Raw genomic sequence first — 24,794 nt, 5'->3', positions numbered from 1 at the left:
GGAAACTGACTTTTAGAAGAGCTTATTCCTTATTTTCCTTAGAGAGCTTTGAAAGTAGTTTCTGTTGTGGCTGCAGATGGACAAGGAACTTTTAAAAGGGCTGAGAGTAGTTTGACAGAGGGGGTTTCTTCTCCATATAAATATTTCATTTTATTTTATCCGTCCATTATTGACTCTGGTCAAAACAAGTATTGTAGGGTTTCATGACAATATACCGGAAGAAAAGGGGAGGGGATTATTTGGTGCACTGTGGAGGGTTGTACTGTAGGGTTAAAAATTAACTATGTTATATCTGAATCCCTTTATGAAAATATTGCCCCAAAGGGCATATGCAGATCAAATGTGCAATGCGGATGACACCTAAACTTTAAATCAATTAGCTACGTGGAGGTACAGATTCCAAAAGAACCTAAATATTTTGTATGCCTTATGAAACCTTATTTAATATATGCCCACTGAAATAATTAGTAAAGAACTGAGAAGCTGGACAATCTTAATTGATGTCCTTCTTAGGTGGAGTAGTAGAGGGGGTGAACACCAGTCCTCCCCCAGCTGTTATTTATGTTTCAGGTGCTTCTGATTTCAATTCCAGAAAAAGTGCATGGGAAATGGCAAACTTTCAGGAATAACTTTAGTTTTCAGAATATTTTCAGAATGGACGGCTTGCTTGTAATTTACTGTAGAAAAGGACAATCCACCCAGGGGGTGGGGCAGGAAAGTCCACATCTGAAAATACATATACAGTGGTACCTCAGGTTAAGTACTTAATTCGTTCCAGAGGTCCGTTCTTAACCTGAAACTGTTCTTAACCTGAAGCACTATTTGTGGGTTAGCGGAGTCTGTAACCTGAAGCATATGTAACCTGAAGCGTATGTAACCTGAGGTACCACTGTATTATGAAGTTTTACAGTTGCACTAATTAAATTATATAATACTAAAGAGAAGCCTTGGATGGAGGTGAACTGACAGGATTAAATAATTTTCCATTGTAGGCACAACTTCAAATCCATATGACTGCAAAACTCTGCAATATGTTTTGGTGCATAAAAAGCACGGCAATCTAAATTAATCCCAATTAGATCTCCACAATACCCAGATCTGCCCTTCTACAGCATGGGCAAAAAGGCACAATTTAGGAACTGGGAAGCGGCTGTTCCAGCTTTGGAACATCTGTATCACCACATGTCCATTCATTGATGTACAGCTGATAGATGAGCATTCATGACAGAGCAAGAAGCTGCCTTATCCTCAGACAGAACAGTGTGCCACATACCTCACCCCTCTGACTGACAAGGGTTTTCAGCCCTTCTGCACAGCCCCTGCTCCCAGACCTACATGCAGGTGTTGCCCTAGGAGAGGGTTCTTCTTCTCACTGGCTCTACCCCTTAGCCAACCACCATTCACACAGAACCTTCATTCACAAAGACAGAGAAGCAGAACTCAACTTAACTCGCTCCTCTGGGTGATTTTCTAACTCAAGGTCCTGTTCAGCTTAAAGACACGGCAACAGACAGCAGCAGCTCCCATCTCTCTCCCTCTCCCTCTCCCTCTCTTCTTGCACACTTGCATCAGGGCAGGAGCCAGCCAGTCTGCCTTTTAGACAGCCACTCTCAATGCCTTGGCCACCAACAACATGTGCTGTGCAGGAAGACACCTCTCTAGCCTTGTGTTAAAACACAAAGCCCTAAAAATATGAGGCCACAGCACCCTAGGGCAGTGTTTCTCAAACCTGGGTCCCCAGCTGTTGTTTGACTACAACTCCCATCATCTCTGACCGCTGGCCCTGCTAGCTAGGGATGATGGGAGCTGTAGTCCATCAACAGCTGGGGACCCAAGTTTGAGAAACACTGCTAGGGACTGCCTAAGATGGGCATGATTTAAGGTCAATCTTCCTATTTGGTTACAGTGGGTAGACCTGGGGCCGTCTTAGTCTGGTAAGGGGCCCTGGTCTACCTCCCATTTGAGATGCACGGTACAGTGTTGTGAATGCATGATAAATGGGAGGGTCTAAATAAATAGGGAGGAAATTCTACCTAGACAATGTTGAAACTGCTGTGCTCTATTCCTGCCTACATCAGAGGAAATATATATATATATATTTAAAATCCACAAAGCCCACTGAGATCAACACATGTACTAGCTACAATGCACTCAGATAGTTGCTGGGGTTGTATTCATCTGTGGCAGGAGTGCCCAAAGTCAGTGAGATTTTGGAATGAGGTTCACAAGAAGGTGATGATCATAACCGCACAAAGAATGGTTAAATCACCAAAACTTACTTGGTGTGCATATCTATGAGGCAGAGGTGTGACTCACCAAAGCATACCAACAACTTTAAAGTGTAATGTGAGAACCATCCCTCGCACTAAATGACAGATGAAAAACCCTGTTTTTCATTCAGTGAATAATATCATTCTTTATCATTCTCACTTTTGATATGAAACAAGCATTTAAGGAGAACAGGTTCATGCCAACAGTGGCATGCCACACATTTTCCAAATACTAAATGAAAGAAAGGGTTAGAAATGTTGCTAGATAGCCCCTGACAATACATAGCTGTGTCTTGTTTGCCAAAAGAGACACAAATATATCAGCTTGCCACTGAATACAAATGAGAACATTTTTAGTACCCGCAAAACACAGGCAATTTCCTCTAGATTTATGCATTCAACTCTATGCACCACTCTTAATCAAGCTCGGAATTTCCCTGTGGCAGTTCCATGGACAAGAAAACAGAGATGACATTGTGCAGAACAGTAGACAATAGTGATTACCCCAGTGTACAGCTTTATGGATAAAATATTACCTATTTAATCTCAAGCTCCACCTACTCTCACCCATTCAATTCATCTTGAAATGAACCCAATTCATCTTGGTAAGATGCAAAATTCACTTTGAACTGATGGTAATGATATCCCTCCACTACCAAAAAGTAATATAAATTATCAGTCCGTATTTTTCCCATCATGGAAGCTTGGAGGACACAACAGGCAGGAAACTAGACATGAACTTTGTTGTCTCTCTACATTAGGAACAGCAACAGGAAACTCCTGATTCTCTCCAGATACAGCTACATCCAGTGCCACCTACTAAACTATATTAGATTTGTCCACAGAAATACTATGTTTGAATTACATTTGGGGTGATAACCAACTAAATCATACACAGAGCAAATCCACAGAAATCAGTAGACTTGAGTTACTCATGTCCATTTTTTCAACAGGTCTACCGTATGACTAACATTGGATAGCTAAAGTTATCATTATGCTCAAATAATGTTTTAAAATTATTTACCCCTTTGTATGTCTTCTGCTGTATCATTGCAGATATCAGGGCAGATTATAAGGAATGTATTCATCTTACTTTAAAAAACAACAACTGTGTAGCTGATGCTGATTTGGGGGGAAATACAGTTGAAAATGGTATTACTGCAAATAGGCACTGTAAGACTAGGAAGATTTCACTACCTCCCACCACAGCTAGTTGACTGGGTCTTTATCAATCTTTTTGGTGAATTTTTGGGAGACAAAATCTGTACCTCTGCACCAGAGTTCTTTGGGAAGCTCCTCTGCTGTCACCGTCATTTGTGTCTGCCAATTTCTCTCCTTCCCTATTCTCCCAAGCTCATCAAACTGTGAGGAACGACAAGAAGTAGGGAAAACAGCATGGAGAGAGAGCAGGCAAAAGCCAAGGGGGTTTTAAGGCAGGAGTAACCAAAATGGCAGCTAAACATTGTAGACCACATACATCTTCCATCATCCCAGGCCGCGCTGAATGGGGCTGATGGGAGTTGTAGTCCATTGGGCACCACATTGGCTACCTTCATTTTCAGGAATTCCTTACTCTGGAATTATGCAGAGCAAAGAGAAGGTCTATGTTTTAACTCTTCTTGGTGAAGGAGTCTGTTTTTTAAAAACCTTTGTTATTACTACCTTCTTCATTTATTTATATTTATTTCAAACTAATTTTGAAATAAATACAACAATAATTGTTGAAATGTACTCATAATAAGACTAGATCTATTAGGAAGTGTATACTAATATGCCTCATTGTGGTTCAGCAGATCTCATGGGAGGTCATTTGTGTTAATAATCTTGACATCAAATGGCATGAATTATCGTTTTAATTATGATAACTGATTGTAAAATTGTGTTATTAAACCTTCAACAAAGTTGTTAACAGAAAAGAGAAAGAGAGAGCTTTTTTTGTGTCCCCCGGCTACAGACTTTGCTCCCCCACCCCCCAAAAAAACACTTTTGGGAAATCCTGAGATGGAGGGGAGCAGGAAAACAAAAACAGGAAGATTGTTAACAAAGAATCCAATCAGTGATATCTTATTATGTTCTTTGAACTTACTGAGATCTTCTAGAAATCCTTCAGAAATATTTTCCAAACAGTCATCATGACCTTTCTTAACCTTTCCCCCCTTTCTTTACTAAAAGTAAACATACTTAAGTTCTTCTCATATGCTTTGGGGAACTCTTATACCCACAAGGCTCAATGTCCTATACTGCTGATCTTGGTCTGCTAACAAGGCTGGAAGCTTTAGTTCTCGACAATTTTGGAAGGTTTGCTGCTACATTCATCACTTCATTCCAACTTGAATCCAATTGTAGCCTATGTGTTTTGCTCTCAGCACAAATTTTGTTACGTGTTCGCATTATCTTGACAGGTTTGGCAGACACTCGCGCCTTCCCCCCTTTTTTTAAAAAAGGGGGAGAGCATCTTGACATTTTGCCTTGCCAAAAATAGTAAATAAATATTTCATAGCCCTTTACCATTAGCATTGTGTGCAAATGGTGGGGCTGGATGGCTGCCATATTTCTCTTATCAATATTAACATCCCCAATATTTTACTATGAATGCAGCCATCATAATCATCTGTGGGCATTTATTTCTACTTCCAACCCACCTCAGGCTCTGTTCTACAGTTTACAGTTATTATTCTCAGAAATGAAATGTGCTTATAGGGATTATGCCTGACAGAACAGAGGGTAGTTTTAGTGGTGGCTTGTGGGAATCATCTTAGACAATAAGGGGAAAGTTTCAATGTGCCTAGTGCCTCAAAAGGGGCACCATTGGGGGTGAGGGGCTGATGGTTCTCTGAAATAATCTGCGGCCTGAGGCGGGCCTCTGTGGGCCTTCCTGAGGCTGTGGCGGGTTTCCCTCCTCCTGATGCATGACGTCAGAAGTGCATGCTGTGTGCCCCAAGGTGTGGCTTGCTGGACATCGTTGCAGGGAGTGTAGAGAAAATAGAAGCAGCATTTAGGCCAAGTACAAAACAGCTGACCACTTTTGTTCCATATCTCCTCCTCCTAACATTTTAATCCTTCTCCCAGAAACCCTGAGAGGGTGGCTAAATTCTTGCAACTCCAGGTCAGAGCCTCAGATCTGACAACCCTACCTGCAGAATGTGTCCCTGAACCCTGAAAATGCCTGTTGATTGCCTGGTTGGAGGACACAGAGTAGTGTGTGAGTGTGTGTAGAAAGTAGCCTGCTATGCAAATGGACACTCATGGCCGACTTTTGCCTACCACTGGCATGTGACCCTGAAAGGTTGCTCAGAAGGCAATGAGGCCCTCAGATGAGAAAGTGTCCTCCATCTGTGCCTTAGACATTCAACAAACTCACTGTGTCAAGTATAGGCTGATTACTGGCTTGTTTCCAGGGCCAATTTCAGCTGCCTTTTATTATGGCAATACAGTGGTACCTCAGGTTACATACTCTTCAGGTTACAGACTCCGCTAACCCAGAAATAGTGCTTCGGGTTAAGAACTTTGATTCAGGATGAGAACAGAAATCGTGCTCTGGTGGTGCAGTGGCAGCAGGAGGCCCTATTAGCTAAAGTGGTGCTTCAGGTGAAGAACAGTTTCAGGTTAAGAATGGACCTCCAGAACGAATTAAGTACTTAACCCAAGGTACCACTGTATCCTAACAACTATGTCCTGGGCTCTACTTACATTAAGGGAATCATATCATAGCAAGGAGACTGGCGTGATCTTGGACTTAGACCTCCCCACCCCCCTATTGAGATGCTGCTGGTTATAAAATGCTCTGTGTGTGTTCCTATTACTGCAGCAGCCACCTCTCCCCTGATTGTTTCCTTCAGTGCTACAACAAAGTTTAAAAATCAGAATAACAAGGGGAGGAGCATATACACAGGTTCTTCCCACCTGATGATATCCTTGCACGGAGGACAGCAGCTTTAATGGAAAGATCTATAGATACCATAGAATTTTAGAGTTGGCAGGGACCCTGAGGATCATCTAGGCCAAGCCCCTGCAATGCAGGAATATGCAGCTGTCCCATATGGGGGCTGAGTCTGCAACCTTGGCGTTATCAGCACCATGCTCTAACCAACTGAGGATATGACCCTACATGGTTGCAGCTTGCAAACCAGACCATGTTAGCACAGGAAATTTCACGAGGGTAGTAGATGAAGGGGCAGTGATTGGTTAGGCAAGATGAAGCGTTGTACCCTCAACCATCTCCTTCTGTTTTCTCATGGTTACAGGTACAAATAAGGGGGAAACATCTGTTAGACTTATGGAGCAACTTGTATGGATTAGAGTTCATTTCGTCAAAAGCATTATATGCTATCCTCAGGTATTTGAGGATCCTCTAGTCCGCAGAGCCTTATGCCATAATAAAATTATTAATCTTCAAGGTGCCACAAGACTCCTTTGTTGTTTTTGCCGCAGTAGACTAACAGAGCTACCCTTCTGAAGATCAGGTAAGAAAAAGAAAACATCCAAAGTAAGTCTCAGGAATTAGTGAGATTTTAATCAGGTAGTATGAGGAGGTGGCACAGAGAAATTCACAGTGAAAACCTTTGCTTATCTACTCATTGAGTTTGATGGGGCTTACTCCATCGTAAGTGTGTACAGCATTGCAGGTATAGTCGTATCTTTTATACGCTTGATGTAGAAAAGCATCCCTTGTTGTTAAAACATGTGCAGCTGGAATATATATGTGTGTGTGTGTGTGTGCGCGCGCGCGCGTGCGCGTGTGCGCGCGTGCAACCTAACACCACAGAAGTGTTTAGTTGCAAAAAAAGCTATTTGTTGTCAAAGACTTGTTAATAGCTTATCTCACTGACAATGTTGCCCTCTTCCAGAGAAGCAGAGAAGTGGGTCAAGGAATCTGCTTCAGAGAAAGGCAAGGTGGAGATAAATAATACAATTTTAACCCTCAGCTGGTTCCATCTTCCAAGGTAAAATGTCTAAAAAATTATTATTCACTACAGCATCTATCATTCTGACATCCTAATGGTATGGGAATATACAATCAGGCTATGAAACTTTTACATTATTCTCAGAATCCTTTCACATAAAGGGATCCATACATCATTCATTTTATGTTATGTGTATTTTTTTTTAAAAAAATCTTGTTTCCACCCCTTTAATCTTTTCACTGCCTGTTTGAATCTTTTACTTCAGAATCCCGAAGGAGATATAAGAACAGTGGAGGAGAGTCTGTAGTATAACTGTGAATGGGTGTGCTCAATATAGCTTGCTCTGATATTTATTTCTGCTAAGCAACATGAATAGATGCGTTAGAAGGGGGTTTGCCAACATGGTGACCTCCAAATATTGTTAAACTACAACTCCATCATCCCTGACCATGGACCATGCTGGCTGGGGCTGATGGGGACTAGAATCCAAAAATACCTGAAGGGCACATCTGTTTCTGGATTAGAAATAGATTCCTTCTTCAGTGGCTGCAAACCTGAAACAATGGCAGCAGAATCGTCTCTTTAAATGGATCTGCACCAATTACATATAAAGCAGAGGGTTACTAAACCCTCCCCACAATTTAGCTTTCTGGAATCACTGATCACTGATCAGCCGGGGGCAGGAGAATTATCACGGAGTGCAGATTGCAGGGAGGTATACCACAATCAGGGAGAGGGGTTAATTCAGACCCTGACTTGAAATGGGACAGATGTCACACCCACTTTGACCCTGAACAGGAAGTTAGTATCAGGAGCAACAAAGTTTAGTGCAAATTGTACTAGGATGGGTGCCAGCTGTGAATGCACTTCCTTCATAATAAGAAATCAGGCCTATTCTGTCTTCAGAATCTCTGCCATAAGCCCAGCAGCATGTTACTAAATTTGTCTGGAAATGTGCCATCAAATCCCCACAGGTGACAAAAGATTCCAAACTCAGCTTATGTTTAGATAAAGATGTTCAGCCTGCAGAATGGAATCAAGTGTAGATTCAAGACTTTGCAGGGTATTTTTACTCTTGAGAGTCTGGCATCTAATAAACTTGTGTAATGTAAGATCACATCATGCTCTATAGTTTTAAATGATCCAGAGTGGAATCACCCCTGGAATGGCAACATGCAGAGCAAAAGTATGGTAGAACTAAAGTGCTCTGAGTGCAATGACAGTATAGAAGCAGCATAAACAGTGTAATAGTAGTCTGCAAACTATCTTCTTTCTCTGGTACCTGTCATTCCACTCTGGAAATGTATTGGGGGGCACTGACCTTGAATTAATGAAATTCTGATCTAATAATAGTGTGAATTATTCAAAATACAGAAGAGGAATCTCAGTATCCTTGCCTTGGTGTCAGATATTGTATCAGTATTAACAAATTGGTTTCCACTCTTCCAGATGCTTCCATGACTATACTGAGCAGTTATCACAAATAATATTTCTTCCTGGGTAATTAAATGCAAGAGACAATACCTTTACAGATGTGCATCTGTAAAGAAAGAATCATTAAAAAGGCACATCTAACATCTGTTTCCTTACTAGGGATGGGTGACAAATTCCATTTGGTAAAAATTTAAAGTCAAATCACTCAAATTTGCACTTCATGAAACAATATGCAAACTTAAATACAGCTATCCTTCAAAACGTGCACTTGTTCAGTTTTTTTCCTTAATAATCATTTTTATTAGTTTTCAGTTACAGTCCAAACACTTGTTCAAATTTTGTGATGCAGTTCTCCAAATGTTTACAAAAATGCATATTGCAGGGGAAAGTGTGCATAAACATATGTGGATCAGGCCATGGCTACTACTGTTCAACAACAGGAAGCTTCTAAATGTCCCAGAAAGACACCAAACTTAAGAGTTGTCCAACAAAGGAGTGGGCTGGCTGGGGGTTCTACTTCCCCATCATTCAGCTACACAGTCATGCTGCCCATCTGCCAGCTACAGAAGGATTGTGGGGGACTTGGCTTTTGAGAGTCACATATCCATTCTGAAGGAGGTGTAGGAAGCTGAAAGTCTTTTTTTCTAATCAGCATGCAATATGTGATGTTTGGGAAATCTTATTACCGAATAGGAAAGAGACTATTTTAAGACGCCTACACTAGGAATAGATCTAGACTTGTGGCAGAATAAGGTGAAAATGAGCTGGTAGAATCAACTGCAATGGGGAAGTCGCTGTGACATTCCAGGATTCTCTTGCACGGGCCTGGTTGCTCAAGGTCACTTGCTAAATCACCCAGTTGCCCCATTGAATCTAGACATTCCTGACTGGTCCACACAATATCTGTTGTCATCACCTACTGAGTTAAAGAAAGAAGCAGGACACTTCCTTTATTTAGGCTCTCTTGGATGAAACTTGTTTTTTTGAGATCCATTTCAATCAGGGTTTAGCCTCTGTTTTGGTATGGTAACTGACTCGATTACTCTTTTTGATAAACACTGTCAAGAGAAAGATGAGAGAGAGAGAGAGAGAGAGATTGGGATCTCTCAGCAGCTTTTGATACCATCGACCATGGCATTCTTTTGGAGTGGCTGTCTGAGTTGGGAGTAGGAGGCATCATTCTATTCCAGGTCTACTTGGATGGCTGTTTTGAGGTACATTGTTTGTTCCCAAAGAGCTTTTAGCATGGGGTTCTGTGGAGTTCTGTTTTAGCACACACCCGCTTGATGCCTACATGAAACGGCTTAGTGGGATCATCTAGAGTCTTGGAGTATGTTGTCAGCAATATGCTGATAACCTATAGTTCTACTTCTCCTTTACATCTGTAGATTAAACATCACTACCACCACTTAATTTATACTACATACACAAATCATGTGGGGTGTGATATCCTAAACTCAAAATCCACACTGGCCAGCACATAGGTAGATAAAATCGTAAACATAATTTTGTTTAGGAAGCATCAGATCAAGGATATGAACAGAGTTCATAGTAAATAAAGAGTAAATAAAGAGTTCTAATATCCGAACCCAACAGAACTTGATATTTCTCTTTATAGCCATCACCATAACTTTTACCTCATTCTCTCCCTCCGTTTCTTCCCCTTCACTCTCTTCTGTGTCTGCTCAGATATGTATCTCCACCCAACTGTCATTCTGATCCAACTGCCACCACCTGCCACACACTCAGACATCACCCAGCATTCCATCACATCCTCCTACTGCTATTCTTTCTTCCATCCACTCTTCTATTATAGTAACATGTTTAAATCTCTCTCCAGCTTAACTAGCTGCAAGCAGAAAACTAGCACAGCAGGGAAAGGGGCTGGCTACAGCCTCTCCTTGATGTGGCTGTGGTTTTCATTCTTCGTTCCTTGCAAAGAATAAAGGTAAAGGGACCCCTGACCATTAGGTCCAGTCGTGACTGACTCCAGAGTTGCGGCGATCATTTCGCTTTATTGGCCGAGGGAGCCAGCATACAGCTTCCAGGTCATGTGGCCAGCATGACTAAGCCACTTCTGGCGAGCCAGAGGAGCACACAGAAACTCCGTTTACCTTCCCGCCGGAGCGGTACCTATTTATCTACTTGCACTTTGACGTGCTTTCGAACTGCTAGGTTGGCAGGAACAGGGACCGAGCAACGTGTGCTCACCCCGTCACGAGGATTTGAACCGTTGACCTTCTGATCGGCAAGTCCTAGGCTCTGTGGTTTAACCCACAGCGCCACCCGCATCCTATTTGCAAAGAACAGGACAGCACTGAAAATGGCATTGCTCAGCTAAGGTAGCACAGCCATTCTACCACTTTGGGACTGTGCCACCTCATTCTGCTGCATGTGTAAATTTAGCCTAAGAACAGAGATGGGGGGGGGGGAGATATACTTTGAATTTTTTAGGGAGATAAGCATTTTACACGCTGCTTCAATTGTTATGCTTGTTTCCTAGATAATTTAGCAAGGAAAAGAAACTTCTACGATATTGAATGGAAGGAAAAGCTGATAGCACATTTTACCAGATGCTACTTACATTATTGACAAAATATCTACAAGTTTCAAAATAAATACTGTGCACAGATTGCTCTGTCTGCAAACTGTACCTCCAATGGCAAGCAATTAAAACTAGCTTTAGACATTTCTGCTTAGACACCTACACACCTAGATTTATCATTTTCTTTGCTTACATCAATCCACATACTTCCTCACATTCAGAACATCAGTTAATAATTCGATATTTTCTCACAGCACAAAGAGCTGCATTTTTTTAATACATGGTGTTTCTTGGAACAATTCCCTTTATGTATCCTAGGGTAGTCACATACTGCAAGAGGACATGCATCACCCTCAAATAGAATGAAAGAGGGCAGATATTTGAATAAAAATGCATTTTCTCATTTCTGTGTATCCACAAACATTTGGAAGCAATGACTACAATTTAGATAGAAATACAATGCCTCTCAGAGAACATAGTCAAGTGACCTGCATGCCTGCCTGCTCAGGCTATTGTGCAAGTGCTAACAAATTGCAGATGGACAACTCCAAGACCCTGGTCTTCACTCTCTTGGAAAGAAAAGCCCTTCAAATATAGGATGCTTTTCAAATAGAAGACTGTCCTCTGCAATTGTATGTCCATTGCTGGATTTGAGTAAGAGAAACTTAATAGATTTTTGGAAATAGAAACTGAAACAAGTGCTCCACCTTTTCAACTGGCAAAATTATAAGCACCATCCTATAAGTTCACCAAAGTTTTGCTTCTTAAGGTACTTTCAAAACTGAGGACTAATCCACAACCATCTCATGCTGTTCAAGTGTCTTCAAATGGGGGGGGGGGGTCCAGTTAGAAACATTCCTTTGTATAGTTTACAGAAGATCATTCCATATTACGGGGGGGGGGGGAGCATCAAGAGCCAGACAATGCACTTAAACTCTGGCACAAGTTGCAGAAGACCAGACAAAGCAAGGGACAGACAATTAATCAATGTGTGATACATATTACTTCAGCTGACAGGTTTATCCCAGACAAATCTGCATGAGAGTTCTGAAAGACTTCCTTCAATAAGATACAGTGGTACCTCTGGTTACGAACTTAATTTGTTCTGGAGGTACATTCTTAACTTGAAACCGTTCTTAACCTGAGGTACCACTTTAACTAATGGGGCCTCCCGCTGCCGCCTTTTGAGAGGAACCCAGCACAGCAGTAATTTTCTGCTTTTGAGGTTAGCCACAGCTACTTCCCAATTAATAACCCTGTGAGTCTACACCTCATGATGATTAAACTCAATTCAGGAAATCCCAACTGAAATCTCATCCTGGCCATGACTTACTTAAGAGTTGTATCCAACTACATTGTATTCAGATTATATACATTATACACAAAGTGTGGGAAATGTGCTGTTACATCAAGGATCTGTTACATTGATAAAGGATTGCTTTTGTTTTAGTGGTTGCTCTGACCAAGTGGATTAAAGTTCAACACAGGACGAACATGACAGTTAAAGGAAAAGGAAGGCAAAATATTTCAGGAGGAAAAAAGAAGCTTAACAGATTTCAAGAAGACTGGCAAAAAGTTTACTTGTAAGTAAAGAAAATAGTTGAAGAATAAAGAAAGTTAAACTGACAAAGAAATGAGATATTGCAAGAAGGAAAAAGAGCTAAAATGCTGTGAGACAGATGAAGTACTGTGGAAGAGTATAGAGAACAATACTGGAATGCTGTAGCAGAAAAAAGCCAAGAAAAAGCTGCAAAGTGACCCAGATGCTGTACTGAGGAATACAAATTGTTACCTATTGGCTTGGTTAGTGAAGCAGCAGTCTACACTTATCTGGATGTGTTTTCCTCTGTGATCTTTATATTTAACTTATCAACAACTGTTCAAGGTGTTTCTAAAATTAATTTGTGAGGTCTTATTGCCCCCCCTCCCAACTGCATTCACTACTTTATCTGGTGTAACAAGCTGGTTAGTCTAGTTTTTAGGACGTCACAAAGGTTAAAGGCCTGTTCAATGGAGGCAGTTGGAGGGGTGGGGTATTCACTTGGTAGCAGCAGTGAAGTATGGGAGGGTGAGGAGCTGGGTGTGGTTTGCTTGCTTGCTCCCTCTCTCATGGTGCAGACCACACCCTCTGCCTTTGCATCTGAACACTTGAAAATTCAGTGCAGCAATGCCAAGGTGACAAGCAGGAAGACTTAAAAGCCATCAGGTGGCCTAACATCATGACCACAAACCTGACACCCCAAACAGCACTCCTTTGTGAATGGAGCAAAAGAGCCACTCCTAATTTGACACCCAACTGCAGTTGGCCACTTTCCATTTAGTACATCAGATACCTCTGGGAATGAGGCTAGTTTAAAAATTGTTTTAAAAAGAAGGAATTAGTAAGAAACTCCCCCTGTTAGTTGCAACTCCCCCCAAAAAAGCATTCTTGCCTGACCCCTGAATAATTTCAAACATGAATAATTTCAACCATTGTAACGTGGTCATTCTCTGGACCTGTCCAGAAATAATTCTATCCCAACTGGTGCTCTGGCTTTTAGTAGGAATTCTTATTGGAGAGGCATATAGCCTGTTCAAAAAACACAGTGCTCATAGCATATGCTCCCACCCACTTCTAGTCCCTTGCAAATCAGTAAGACAACCCCATCACCAGAAGCAGGGAGTTTCCACAGCCTTAAACAAATGGCTGTCATGCACTGGCACATCATGTGCACCAGAACTATAGAAGCATCGCTGTTGAATCTTGACATTCCTGTTTCCAAATCGGGGAACGCAGATCAAATTTTCATTGAATTGGGCTACCATCAGAAAAATGGATTGTGACAGGATTTTCAGTCAAGCTTTGGATTAGCTGCTTCAGTCCTAGAAGCCAGATTAGTTTGTGCCAAAATTTCAAAACCTATGCCCTGGAGATGGTGCTTGAAATAGCAGCCAGAATCTAATCAGGTAGTTTTGTAAGATTTCATTTTGAATGACAGCAGTCTCCATGGATCTCCTATTCATTATATATCTGCTACTCGGCTGAATTCCTCTCCCCACTCCTTCCTTTTCATAGAACTTGGAACCTGAAAATAGGTAACGATAATCTCTGCAATCAAACCAAGACGGAATTTTACATTCTATTTAAATGTTCTGCACTTAACTCTTCTGCAAGCCTGCCCCATCATCACTATTATAATTCATATATTGATGAAATATGTTAGGTATCCAACAGAGCAGAAACAAAATAAAAGGATATACTTTGTGAGTACAGACTTTATGGAAGCAGTACCTGAACTTTGATGAGGAACACTCTTTTGCCAGTCAGAATTAATATTTGAGACACGTCACTGTTACCTCTGAAGAGGGTTATTTTTTAAAAAACGAACATTTAAGGCATTATCCAGTTTTTAAAATGACCTCCTCCATGTTTGTTTATTAGTAATTTACCCGGGCATGCTTTCAATTTATGTAAACTCCTTGGCAGAGGCACTGCCTTGGGTCCCAGGTTATGGGTGTTCAATAGCGCCTGTGATATAATGTGACATTGTGATGTCATGATGTTGTGTCATCACAATGTCACATGGCAGTGGCAGGGTAGCCTTTCTGAGGCCTCGCAGGGTCTCGGAGATTAAGTCCAAGACCTTGTGAGATCTCTGAACATAACTTCTGGTTTCTACCAGATGTCATGTTCAGAGGCCTGGCAGGACCTCCGACATCGTCTGGGAGGCCGTGTCGGGGCTCCGATGCAAGTAACAGTAACCGGAAGTCACATCGGAGCTCAGTGTTGCTGTGGAGTGTTTTCTAAAATTCCCAGGTGAACAATTAAAGAAAGAAATAAGCAGTCTTCTCTGAGGGTGAGTAGTTTTGCTGCATCTCCCCAATGCTACTGCTTGGTTTTGTGGTTGCCATATGTCCTCTTTTTCCAGGACACGCCCTCTTTTTAATGGGTATGTAAAATGAGAGTCGTCATAGCGATCCATAGTTAAAGGTAAAGTCAGCAAATGTGTCCTCTTTTTTGCTCTTCAAAATATGGCAGCCCTAAATGTGGCAATAATGGGAGCCAGTGTGGTGTAGTGGTTAAGAGCGGTAGACTCATAATCTGGTGAACTGGGTTCGCGTCTCCGCTCCTCCACCTGCAGCTGCTGGGTGACCTTGGGCTAGTCACACTTCTTTGAAGTCTCTCAGCCTCACTCACCTCACAGAGTGTTTGTTGTGGGGGAGGAAGGGAAAGGAGAATGTTAGCCGCTTTGAGACTCCTTTGGGTTGTGATAAAGCAGGATATCAAATCCAAACTACTACTACTACTACTACTACTACTCTTCTTCTTCTTCTTCTTCTTCTTCTTCTTCTTCTTCTTCTTCTTCTTCTTCTTCCCAGGTCACGATCAAACCATACATTTAAAGCACTATTAACAGCCATGGCTTTCCCCCAGAGAATCGTAGCTTCTTAGGAGCTGCAATTTCCAGCACCCTTTAAAACTTAATTTTTTCAGGATTCCACATTCTATTAAAGTGGTATAACAGTCCTTTAAATGTATGGTGTGGAGGTGACCCCAGATGCTGCTAGGGTGCATCCCCCCAATACTTTTAAAACTTGCAAATAGGGCTTTTTTCAGCCAGAACTCACTGGAACTCAGTTCCTGCAATTCTCAGGTGGGTGTCAATGCCATTCTAAGAGAGGTGTTTATGGTGAGTTCCAGCACCCCTTTTTCTAGAAAAATAGTACTCCCTGCAAGGCTCCAGAAAGACAGGGGAAGAAGGAGGAGGAGGAGGAGGAGGAGGGGGAGGAGGAGAGGGAGGAGGAAGAAGAGTTGGACTTGATATCCCACCTTTCACTCCCCTTAAGGAGTCTCAAAGCAGCTAACAATCTCCTTTTCCTTCCTTCCCCACAACAAACACTCTGTGAGATGAGTGGGGCTGAGAGACTTCAGAGAAGTGTGACTAGCCCAGCAGCTGCATGTGGAGGAGCGGGGACGCGAACCCAGTTCACCAGATTACGAGTCCACCGCTCTTATCCACTACACCATGCTGGCTGAAGCATTGCCCTCACTTTGATTTGGTGTCTTGATGACGCCACATGAAGACATTTGGAAGTCAAATGAGAGGGCAATCCTTTATTCACACTGGAGACTAGTGGGTAAGGGAAGTTTGGGTGGGGTGTCCCCACCCAGTGGGGACAAGTTAAGTTCATCCCACACTGCTAAACCCGCCCCCAAACTTTGAGGCCTGTAACCAAGTTTCCTCCAAGTGGGTGGAAATGTGATGGGGGAGATGACAGGGAAGTTATTAAGTTAGGAAGAAGCAGTGCAGTTTCAGCGAGGATCAAAGATTCTGTGACTGGCAAGATATATCAACTCATTAGGCCTATTGCTGTTCTAGGGCAACAGCACTGCAGTTGACACCCACACATAACTGACATACTCTGTCATATGCTTGAAATGTTGAGTGTTGCCAAACATCAGGCAGATGCACAATCTTGCTGTTAGTACCGTGTAGCTGCTATTAGTTATAGCTGCTGACAGATGACAGCTATCAGACTGATTTACATTTCAAATCTTATGGCAGTAAATCTGATAACCAAGGTTAGCATCTGCATGGTTGTTAATCATTTTTTCCCCCTTTCTCACAGATATTTCGCTTGCTCTGTTGTTTTTTAAAAAGCCTGTATGCTGAGCATCAAATTCCTACAATTTGATGTATGGGGCAAATCTTTCCTAATTAGCTAAACTTCATATTTTCAGAGGAGAGAGAAAACTTAGAAAAAGAAAAAGAAAATCTAAGGGTTTTTTCTCTGCCATTAGCCATGATTTTATGGCATCAAACCACACTGCCCATGTTACTTCAGGATTAGGCACACAGACAGAGAACAGAAATCTCTGCAGAGTGGCCAGCTGTTTATTTTAACATTTATTGGCCACCTTACCAAAAGAAAATAAGTAATAATTTCTGTCCAAGTAATAAAAATTAGCACAAAACCAGCAATAAAACTTAATGAACAGAGCTGTCATGAAATATAGGAAAGCAGAAAGTTTTTATTTCACAGTCCGAAAGCTGACTGGGGTGGGAGGATGTTTCACTTGCCTCCTGAAAGCGTGCAGAGAAGGATTCACAAGAAAGACCTTAGCCTGAAGCTCTTCTAATTTAGTACCAAGGGTCTGAGGAATTTTAACCAGTACAAGGGCTGTCTTCTGTCTGGATTTTCCCAGACATTACTGGGATTTCAATGACGGAATTGACGTCTGGGGGGGATTTCCGAAAGGTAACCCGTTGTCCTAGATCTGGCAAGTCCATCATTGTTGTTGTTTTTAGGCGTTTTTGTAGATAACATTCGGGTTTTCGGGGTGTCCTGGTTTTTACTTTTTGAAATATGGCAACCCTGTCAGTACATTTATTAATTTATCAACTAAGCTTACATTTGTTTGCATATTACCAACTTCAAAAAAGGGCTTTATTTGTGTACTGAGGGAAGTGAAAGTTTATTTACATATGAATAAACAAAGGGTAACACACTTTGATAGACTGAAAGGCCATATTTTATATTTTCTTTGTCATTCATGATTACAGTAATACATCAGAACTGGGATTGCTCCACAAAATAAATAAGTCTGTTTTTAAGTTATAGCACCATCAAGTACAATTTCTCTCAACAACTAATCCATTAAAGGCTAGTTGATTGACTACCAACTGAACCCGAAACAGCAATGTGGCACAAAGGGAGGCTTCCTTTGCAGGACACACACAAAAGTTGCATATTAATTATGTTAAACACCACACAATGGTAGGGAGCAGAGATGTACAGTATTAAAATCTCAACCAAAACTTAATTGAACTCAAATTCAGAGGTGAGAATACAGAAGGAAGTCAAAAGACAGAACTTGTGATGCTTCTAGGATGAGCAGAGCATTCTGCAAGTTAAATTGGAGGCTTCAGGAAGGAAACTTTTTTTTTTTACATGCATTTTAGTGGCTACACTTGGAGCAACCATTCCCATCCCCCCTTATCTACAAATGGATAAAAATCAAAATAGCGGCAAAAAATATGTCCTTTGTAGAACTTGTCAGGTGGCACTCCTGCATTTAAAACTAATATCAGAAGCAATTCTAACTTAAGTATTAGTTTAAGTCACAAAAGTGCCTCCTGAAATCATATGGGAATGATTTAGAAACATGCATCTACCGAGATGGTTGGACAGTGTTCTCGAAGCTACGAACATGAGTTTGACCAAGCTGCAGGAGGCAGTGGAATACAGGAGTGCCTAGCATGCTCTGGTCCATGGGGTCACGAAGAGTCAGACACGGCTAAACGACTAAACAACAACAACATCTACCGACAAGAAATACATGGGCATAGCAAGTTTTATGTCTTGTAACAGGCAAAAAAAATCCTGCCACCATAAGTTCCCTATCTAGTAACATAGATGTTCTGGGCACAGGGATCAGTCAACCAGAGAATCTGGGAAGAGGTTTGAGAAGAGAAAAATTAGAGATTTTGCTGTTTAAAATATTGGAGCAGGCCAAAGGCCCAATTGCCTCTGACTGGAAATAGAACATAACCAGCATGTATTAATAGACATATTTATCTTCCATAAATATGTCTATCCTTCTTTTAAAGCAGTGTTTCCCAACCGGTGTTCCGCGGCACACTAGTGTGCCGCGAGACGTTGCCTGGTGTGCCGTGGGAGGGAGGCGGGTGAGTCGGGCGGCGAGAGGCGGGGCGGCGGCGGCGAGGAGAGGCCACCCAGCGCGGGGCTCTCGCCGTCTGGCTGCCTGCGTGGCGCTGACGTCACGGGGCTGTAACATCGAAAGAAACCTGGGAATCCAGGCTGCGGACAGCCAAACTTCGCCTTTTCTCTATGGCCAGTTTTCATCCTATCATATGCTAATACGTCTACGGTTGAAGCTGCGGAAGGGCGGAAGTTCCTGCGGGGAAGAACCGTCCGGTGAGCCCCGTGATCTTGGGAAGCTGAGTTTCCCCCTCGAGAACCGCCCGTCTCCCGCCGCCCTTCTTCTTCTCCGCTGCCCGCGTATGGTCCCGCCGCGTAGCATCCTCTCGGCGCCCAGAGCCCGGGGGGCTTCCTGCTTGCCATGGCGAGCGGCAGCAGCCTGGCGGCGGTAGCTGGCCTCGCAAAAGCTCCCGCTGCTGGAGGCCCCTTTGCGCCCGCCGGCCGCCTGCTCCTGGGAGTGCCGGGCAGACCTGGCGGGAGTCCTGCGCCTCGTCCCAGAGGGGGAAACCGACGCCTGCGAGCCCCTGGGACCCCCGCTGAACGGGTGAGGAAGGCGCCCGAGACTGGGGGGGGGATACACACGCCCCAGGTCGCGGGCCTTCCTGTTCTCTGGAAGGAGCCCCGGGAGCCGTGGGAAGGAGGCGAGGGGCAGCCGAGACGGGGCCTCGAGGGGCTTGGCGGGGGGCTGCCCCTCTTCCAGACACCCCCCAACCCCCCAGAATGACCGCCAAATGCTGAACAAGCATCAAACAACCACAGAGGCTTCTGCGTCGTGACTCAGCGGGCAGAGTGTAGGTGTGTTTTTGCACGAAAAGGATCCCAGGCACATCAGTTCCCGGCGTCGATCCCTGCCTTGGAAACCTTGGAGAGCTCCTGCCCTCCAAGTGCAGACCCGCCGCTGTCAACTTTTTCCACATTGAACCCAAACACATTGCACTTGGGGGACCAGCTTCTTAAATCTTTGGCCATATAGTTTGCACGGTTGCACTTGGCACTGCGACCCAATTTGGATCAATTGGAAGACCAGTGGGTGTAGCAGCAGCCTGGCAAGAATAGGCTCTTGTCCTCATTCCACCTTTTCAATCCACCCTTCCCCCTCTGGGGTAGCTTTCTTACTTGCTCTAGAACAGTGGTTCCCAACCTTTTTTTGGGCCATGCCCCACCTAAACATCTCTAAAATCCTGCCCCCCCCCCCATGACGTATAATTCTTATTATTCAAAAAGTGAATAAGTAAAAAGTGACCTTTCCCCATCTGGCATGGTGGTGTGCCTCGAGATTTTTTTCATGAAACAAGTGTGCCTTTGCCCAAAAAAGGTTGGGAAACACTGTTTTAAAGCCATCCAATTAACTGTTTTTCTTCAAAATGCTAAGAACAACCGAATATGAATAGCTAATTGCTATCAAAACCAAAATTTAGTTATTTTTAAGGCGGATTGGCCCCAAAACAGTGAAGATGGAGAGCTCCCACCTGTTGCAGGAAATATATTGTCTCCTCCCCTTATCATTTCCTACCTAACAGGAGCGGCACTGATAATGATCTGCCGAGTGGTGTGGTTCAGGTCAGAAGGGATGAGATCTCAGGCATTCAATGGATGTCATCCATCCCACCCCCACCCCCCCTTTGTCAGCTGTAGAAGTGACCTGCAAGCCGGAACCCATTACTGCTGGTTGTGAATTTGCATGGAATTACCAATCACATTTTAGCTTCCTTATACACTCCAAAATTAAATAATGTTGTAATCTGCACTGCATCCTTTGGCTACGGCAGGCTATAAATCTCAATTAATAATAGGTTGTGTTGTTTTCATTTTCCTCTCTTTTTTAAAAAGAAGCATTCAGATAAGAAATGACAGATACATCTTTTATTAGCACTAGTGTTGCATTAAGGTGTAATCAAAACCATTCATCTGCTCAAGCAACTATTATGTAACTTAAATGTTTATTAATGTATTCTTGGAAATGCCAACATATATCTTTCCCAGAGAATTCAGTTCAAAGAAGAAATCTTATAAAACATTTTCTAATTTAACTGCCCCCCCTTGCTTCTGGGATTTACTTTTTTGTATCTGATCTCTTGCTTCAGAGAAGTTACTTCATGCGCAGAAAAGTCAGAAGAGCAGACATCTAGCACAGCATTCTCTTGCTAAGAGCAAGCAACCACTCAGATGTCTCTGAAAGCTCTCAAGCAGCACATCTCCTGTTGTTTATCCCCAGTTTCTGATACTATCTTGTGTGCCCTCTGATCATGGAAGTTCCACTTAGGATCATAGCTAATAGCTTTAACAGGCCTGCCTTCCAGGAATTTCTCCAATCTTTTCCTTAAATCTATTTAATGTAGAGGCCACAATCACAACTTCTGGTAAGAAGTTCAGGCTGTGAATCAATATTAAAAGGACAAGAAAAACCCTCATTTGCGTGTAAGGCACAAGATTGTGCTATTCTGCTTCCTTTCCAATTGCATGCTTTTGTTAAGGGACACCACACAGTATGTTTACACATGACAACAACAACAACAACAACATCCCCTCCATAATGTGCAGAATAGGAGTGGGGAACTTTAAGCCCCTGGTCATAATTAGGACCACCATATCTCTCTGTTTTGCCAACAAAGTGCCATTTTGACCAAAGGGCCAGTTGCCACAAGGAGGCCATCTTGGGGAGCAACCTCATAAAAAATGTAAAATGTGTTTTTAGCAGAAAGGGAATCTAAGAGGAAGGGCAGGAGGAATGGGAGCAGCACATTGCCTTGAAAAGGAGGTCCCAGGAAGTCATGGGAACACGCAACAGGGGCAGTTAGAACAGATGCAGCAGTAGGGGCTGAAGGAAGGAGCAGAAACAGCAAGGGCTGTGAAGGACACAGTGGGATAGGAATCACTAGACAGCACCTTGCATCTTGCGGCTCTCATGCAGAGGAGAGGGGATGAGGTTATAAAACTTCCCACAGAACAGTAGAATAATTGGCTCGTTTTTGTGGAAAACAACAATTACGAGGGAAAGGGAAATTATGTAGGGCATGAGGGACACAAGATGGTCTGAAACCCATATGCAAATTGCACTCCTTGGAGGTATCAATTTGCTTGTAGCTAGATATAGGCCTTCTAATGTTAAATTATGCATACAAGAGACTGATTTGCCACAGTGCTGCTTCACACAGAGAGCAGAAGACAAAATACAGATGCTTGCCTCCACAGCGTTTGGAAGCCACAGTATCTAATTCACAAAGCAAACAGCATTGTTCTATCTGCTTATGGTTTTCCAGATGCTCAGCCTGAGAGAGAGAAGCTACTAAACTAAAATTAGGGTTACTAGGGAAATACTGGAGTGTCTGAAACAGTTATTGGGGTCAATGGGTTTCTTAAGGAACATGATACCATGAACACATGGCTGGCTTACTAGGAAAAAGGGGAATTTGTGTGGTCTTAATATTCACACCATAGGAAGAAATTAGACGAAATGCTGTTGAAGTTTAGCTAGGCAAAAGAAAAGAAAAAGTTTATCACTTCAGGAGAACTATTCTCCCCTCCCCAGTTTCAGGATAAAATAATTGTTCCAGGACCCATAATTATGTTGGTTACAGAACTGCACCATCTGGAGAAGGCTTTCCACCAATAATATCATTTTAGCATCTCTGATTTGTCCCTGTCTACACCACACTTAAAACACTATCCACGACTTTCCCATAGCCTGTTAAGGAAGGTAGAAATAAAATACATTAATAACATGTAACTTGAGGTACCTCAAAATCCACAGCTATTGACCATGTCTCAGAGGCTCCTGCCCCTAACAATAGACCACAACACAAAACTCAGCACAGGATTGACTTTCACATGTTAGTAGCATGAAATATTTTTCACTGTGCCTTGAAATACTTCACCATATAATATGACTTATGGCCATTGATCCTATGAAACACTTGCTCAGGAAGTGAGCCCCATTGAACACAACTGTCATGACTTCCAGCTGCAGCGAAACATCCATAGAACTGGGGTGTTTGAAGTCTGGGGCCTCACCTTTTCACAAAGCTCCCACAGTGGTACCTTGGGTTACAGACGCTTCAGGTTACAGATGCTTCAGGTTACAGACTCCGCTAACCCAGAAATATTACCTCGGGTTAAGAACTTTGCTTCAGGATGAGAACATAAATGGCAGCGGGAGGTCCCATTAGCTAAAGTGGTACCTCAGGTTAAGAACAGTTTCAGGTTAAGAACGGAGCTCCAGAACGAATTAAGTTCTTAACCAGAGGTACCACTGTATTGCTAAAGTGGAGAAACGTGCTAAGAGGAAAACACGCTTGGCAAATCCACACCATGATCAATTCCTGCCCGGAAACCAATGTCCCCACTGTGGAAGGACGTGTGGATCCAGTGTTGGCCTCCACAGTCACTTACGGACTCATTGTTAAAACCGTGTTTATTGCTATCCTTTCTCCTCTCAGTTTCCTCTTTTCCAGGCAAAACATACCCAGCTCCTTCAACTGTTCCTCATAAGGCTTGGAAGGGACCATGAGGGCCTCTACATACATACATACATACATACATACATACATACATGAATAACATGATGCATGAGAGGTCAGGCATTGCAGAGGTGATGCAGTATGCCCATGGATACCCTGAGCTACTTTTCAAATGCCTGGCAGTCATTGTTATATCAGAAAGCATGTGGTACACTTGCACTTCCTGCAAATGTGTGATATTCATCATACACTCTAATATGTGTAGATCCCCTTCAAAAGCATCACAGAAAATAAATGGGTGACTCTTAGTGAACATTAAAGGTAAAGGTAAAGGTACCCCTGCCCGTACGGGCCAGTTGTGTCCGCCTCTAGGGTTGTGCGCTCATCTCACTTAAGAGGTCGGGAGCCAGCGCTGTCTGAAGACACTTCCGGGTCACGTGGCCAGCGTGACTAAGCTGCACTGGCGAGCCAGCACCAGCGCAGCGCACGGAAATGCCGTTTACCTTCCCGCTATACAGCAGTACCTATTTATCTACTTGCACTTAAGGGTGCTTTCGAACTGCTAGGTGGGCAGGAGCTGGGACCGAACAACGGGAGCTCACCCCGCCGCGGGGATTCGAACCGCCGACCATACGATCGGCAAGTCCTAGGCACTGAGGTTTTACCCACAGCGCCACCCGCATCCCTAGGAGACTCTTAATTTCTGCACTATGTGAAATAGTTCCAACAAGCAAAACATACAGCAACTGCAGCCAACAGTATTTTTCAGAATTTTTCCAGTATCTCAGCTTCTGGTAGAACACTCTTGACAGCCCCCTCCCTGCCTTTGCAGTCAATCCAGATGAACCAAAATAGTACCCATTAATAAAAAATAAGCTCCAAAGCCAATTAGCTCAAGTACTCTTTAGCAAAACTTTCTCAGGATTTGCATCTGGGAGAAAGAGAGTTTTTCGTGGGTACAGCTATACACATAAGAGTTCTCGACACACATTATAATGAATGTTCACAGACTGGGGGCACAGCCTGTTGACACAATATTGCTCCCTCCCTCCATGCATATGATCTTTGTATTTGGCAGCCAACTCTATGCAACTGGTGAGACACAGCATCTGCTTGCAGTGAACTATCTATGCCAAAAACAATTTTAAAAGATGCAGCTTTCTTGCACCCAGGAAATTTATGAGTTATGCAAACAATTGGGGGTGGGTAGACCAGTTGCTGAAAAGGATAATAAATAAATCAATCCCCAGACTTATTTACTTACGTATGTATTTTAGCACGTTCTTCAGCATGTGATGCCAGGGTGGGATTCAACATAATTAGAACAGCAACAATAGTAAAGCTATAAAGAGCAGACAAAAATACAACACTAAAATTGAGTCCTAGCTACATGAATCGCAGCAACGACCAAGATTCCATAAACACTGAGGCAAACAGGTAGGTCTTTGCCTGGCACTAAGAGACCCAAAGCTTCAGTGCC

The 24,794-nt window shown here is 42.9% G+C and overlaps 1 protein-coding gene and 1 long non-coding RNA gene across 3 annotated transcripts in view; one reads left to right on the top strand and one right to left on the bottom strand.

Moving 5' to 3' along the window:
• The window catches only part of NRG3 (neuregulin 3), a 606,841-nt gene that overhangs the window by 361,888 nt on the left and 220,159 nt on the right, over positions 1-24,794 (bottom strand). The window lies entirely within an intron of this gene.
• On the top strand, positions 14,721-20,648 carry LOC310707610. Its single transcript, XR_014526615.1, has 2 exons — positions 14,721-14,989; positions 20,378-20,648. It is a non-coding gene; the product is annotated as an uncharacterized lncRNA (long non-coding RNA).

The sequence above is a fragment of the Podarcis liolepis genome (genome assembly GCF_965112155.1).
Source record: "Podarcis liolepis genome assembly, chromosome: 5".
Taxonomy (NCBI): domain Eukaryota; kingdom Metazoa; phylum Chordata; class Lepidosauria; order Squamata; family Lacertidae; genus Podarcis; species Podarcis liolepis.
Note: the sequence above shows the minus strand (reverse complement) of the source record. Positions and strands in the feature narration are given on the sequence as shown.